Source organism: Penaeus monodon, chromosome 22, assembly GCF_015228065.2.
Source record: "Penaeus monodon isolate SGIC_2016 chromosome 22, NSTDA_Pmon_1, whole genome shotgun sequence".
NCBI classification, from domain to species: Eukaryota; Metazoa; Arthropoda; class Malacostraca; order Decapoda; family Penaeidae; genus Penaeus; species Penaeus monodon.
This window is the reverse complement of record NC_051407.1, coordinates 432,868-436,271: the sequence shown is the minus strand read 5'-3', so window position 1 is coordinate 436,271 and position 3,404 is coordinate 432,868. Positions and strand designations below refer to the sequence as shown.

Sequence of the window (3,404 nt, the reverse complement as noted above, 5' to 3'; positions counted from 1 at the left end):
AATGGTAAGAAGAAGTGCAACATTATATCATACAATGGTGCAATTACTGATAATCTGGAGAGAATTAAAAATCAAAATAACTTTTGTTCTTTATTTTTTTTTAGAATTTCATACAATCTCTTTTTTCTATAAAACAGGAATGTACAATGAAGTTTGTTGAAGATGAACACTATTAGGAAATACAAGAAACAGGTTACAACTGTTCATTAGACGTCATACAAAGAAGAGCTCACAATCACTTCATTATCATTATTACATTTAAACAATCAGTTTCTTCATTTGGGAAGGGGAACATATATTGAACTTAATATACATATTCTTTCAGCACCAATTCTTTTCTTCTTTTCTATATGAGAATTGTATATTATGCACAAAAGAAAAGGGTGGAAACAAAGAGACAAAGAAACACCAAGCCATTAATGGAAATTTTTACTTTCCAGGTATATTTTCAAATTTGCTTTAATTCAAGTGCTTTTAAAATAAAACATCTTTCTTTTTTCCAACAGTATCAAGATAATTGTGGAGTGAATTAATGTTGACACTAATACAATTGATACTAGTGAATATTATGTACATATATACAATTATGCTATATACATTATTTTCTTAGTTGTCACAGATGTTCTTGCTATCCCTATTTCGTGGGTTATTTCTTTCAGGAAACTCTGCATCCTAAAAATATATATTTCTCTGAAAAGCTCTGGCTTGGAAATTGTATATAAAGATATCATAAGCATCACTATTGATTTTCAACTTAATTATTGCACAGTGAACTTCGTCTGGTGAAAAATACCATTGTATATTATCTTAATTTTCTGTTGTTTGTGGTGGATAGGCAGACAGAGAAAAAGTCCTCTGTCTTTGGAACTGCAGATCTTTTGCTGGTAAGATCCACAGACCCTGAATACCAATGCTAGCCTATAATGCTCCCACATAATTAATAACATTTCATGATAACTTTGAGGGAATTTTCATTGTGGGGTTTCATTCAGGCAATCTCACCTGAAGTAAATTTTATATTTGGTACTTCTTTGGAAACAAAGGCCATAACTAAAAATGAAAAATGTAACATGACACTGTACTGCATGAAATCCATTTATTTTAATTAAACTGATAGTGATACTTATTCCCCTGTGAAATGAAAATTATTCAAGAACATTTTTTGTCATTTGTACATTAGTGATGATTCTATAAATACTGAGTACTTTATCCATAAAATAATATACTGTCTACTGTAAATTCAATCTGTTTTCCAGTAAAATCATTTGCATAACTGATGGTAATAGCCTTATTTTTCAATGTTCCCTATAAATAATGTATACTTTTCTTTTTTCTTTTGGTGTTGTTATACAAAACAGTTAAACACCTCTTCTGAATGAGCAACATAACTGCTAATTATAAAAGTTACTTGTGGCAATTGTAATATATTCCTAAATTCAACCATTCAAAATATCTGCCAGAAAAAAGTTTACAAGATATATATAGGTGATTGTCAAAATTCACAGACATACAAACTTAACATGGAAACAAGATATAAGATTTATTTATGAGAACCCTCAATAGCCAGTAACCACGAGAACAAGATGCTGCTCATACTACCACAAAACCAGGTAATACTGACAGTTGATTTAGAAGTATAATTCAACTTGCGTTATAGGATTTATATTCGTATTCCAAAAAGCATAAAATAAGGTACATATAGCATGTATCTTAGAAATGATTTCATATAGAAAAAAATGTGGAAAAGAAAAGAAAAAATCAGAACCAATATGGCCTGATGATAATTAGCTTTAAGTTCTTTGCAAATCCATGTTGCAAATTTCAGGTGTCCTTAGTGCCCATTAATTATGAACAATTTGTCACACATAGGCACCTGTCTGGGATCATGCTACAAGTACCTAAGGCTAATATGTGGTCCTATTTAAATTCAGACTTAAATGACAAAAATGTTAATGAAAAATTTCATTTCATACACAAGACATAAATGACCAATACTTACATAAAAATGAATGGAATTCCTACAAGGCAATATTATATTACCTTTCAATCATGTGTCATAGGATACTAATGCCCAATTTCCCTTCAATTACAGCATAGGACCAGAAATGTTGCATTAAGTTAGAGTAATCAGCATTCGTACAAAATGACTCCTTCCTCCTAGTCTTCAAGAGCCAATCCACTGAAACAACATAAATTTCAAACAATTATTTGGTTTCTTCTACCATATAAAGTTAATCATACATCAAATATATGTAAAATCAACAGCAATGTTTATGATTTCATTATCAATGTATTATTTAATAAACACAGATAATGTATACATATTTTGGGATCCATTTTTCCCGAAGAAAATTATCCTCCAAAAAGGGACAACTCAAGAATAAGACAATATAAAATTATACATGTTAGTGGTATTCAATTCATATATTTATGCAAAATACTCTTTTGTTTGGTATCAAATGTGGATTCTACCATCATATATTGATGAGAATTTAAATACATTCCATATAAAACTAGAATGATAAATACCACTACAGTAACATTTCTGGTATTTTAGTACTTTAATACAAAGTAAGTTTCATCACTCCACTTATCCTTCTCAGTAAAATAACAATTGACTGACGTGCAGTCCAGTTCAGTTCCAATTTCAGCATTCAGTATTACCAAAGTGTCAACTGCCAGTTTCGATTCTGGTATCCAAAACACGCACAGAAGTACGGTGCCTTTTTTGAATGTACAAATCAGAGCAGCTGGTCAAAGCATTGGCAACACTGGGTGGTGGACATGGAAGTGGAGGGTTCTGCAGATGTATTTTGCTCATTACTGAAAACTGCACTGATTAATAATGGTCCAAATGAAAACAGTAAAAGCTCCTTAAGTTAAATCAAATTTTCTAATTTCCAAAACATCTCGGGTTACTGGCAGTAAACTGAAAGGCCAACAGGAGTGCCTATTTCTAAACAGTGGTGTTCAGTATTTCTTTACAAAGGGAGAAGGTTTAATAGCAATGGACATAGCACTTTGTCAGGCACCATGTGTAATGAATACTCAAATAGCACTCTTTACATTTTCAGAGGTGTTATTCTAAGGGGGGGGGGGGCAACAATGCACCAACAAATATTTGAACTGAAACGAAAAAGAATGAATGGGAAAAAAAGGAACTGAATCTCAGTAGGAAGAATTGTTTGCTCATTGTTCTTCAGTGCCTTGAAGGGAAGTCTTTCACAACACATATGGTGGGGAGCATTTACTGTGAGCACATGAAACATTTTAATTCACACATCAAAATCTGTAATAAAGAACTTCTTATAAAACCACAGACATATTAAGACATGGCATGGCTCTCTTCCATGACATTTACTGCATGGATACAATTAACAACATGAGTTTAGGGTGCGAACATT

The 3,404-nt window shown here is 31.7% G+C and overlaps 1 protein-coding gene across 1 annotated transcript in view; it reads right to left on the bottom strand.

The window, feature by feature from the left end:
• Window positions 1–77: 77 nt before the first annotated feature.
• LOC119586792 (alpha-(1,6)-fucosyltransferase-like) overlaps window positions 78–3,404 on the bottom strand; it is a gene marked incomplete at its 5' end in the record, with an annotated part of 14,318 nt that continues 10,991 nt past the window's right edge. Inside the window, 1 exon segment of the mRNA XM_037935512.1 lies at window positions 78–3,404.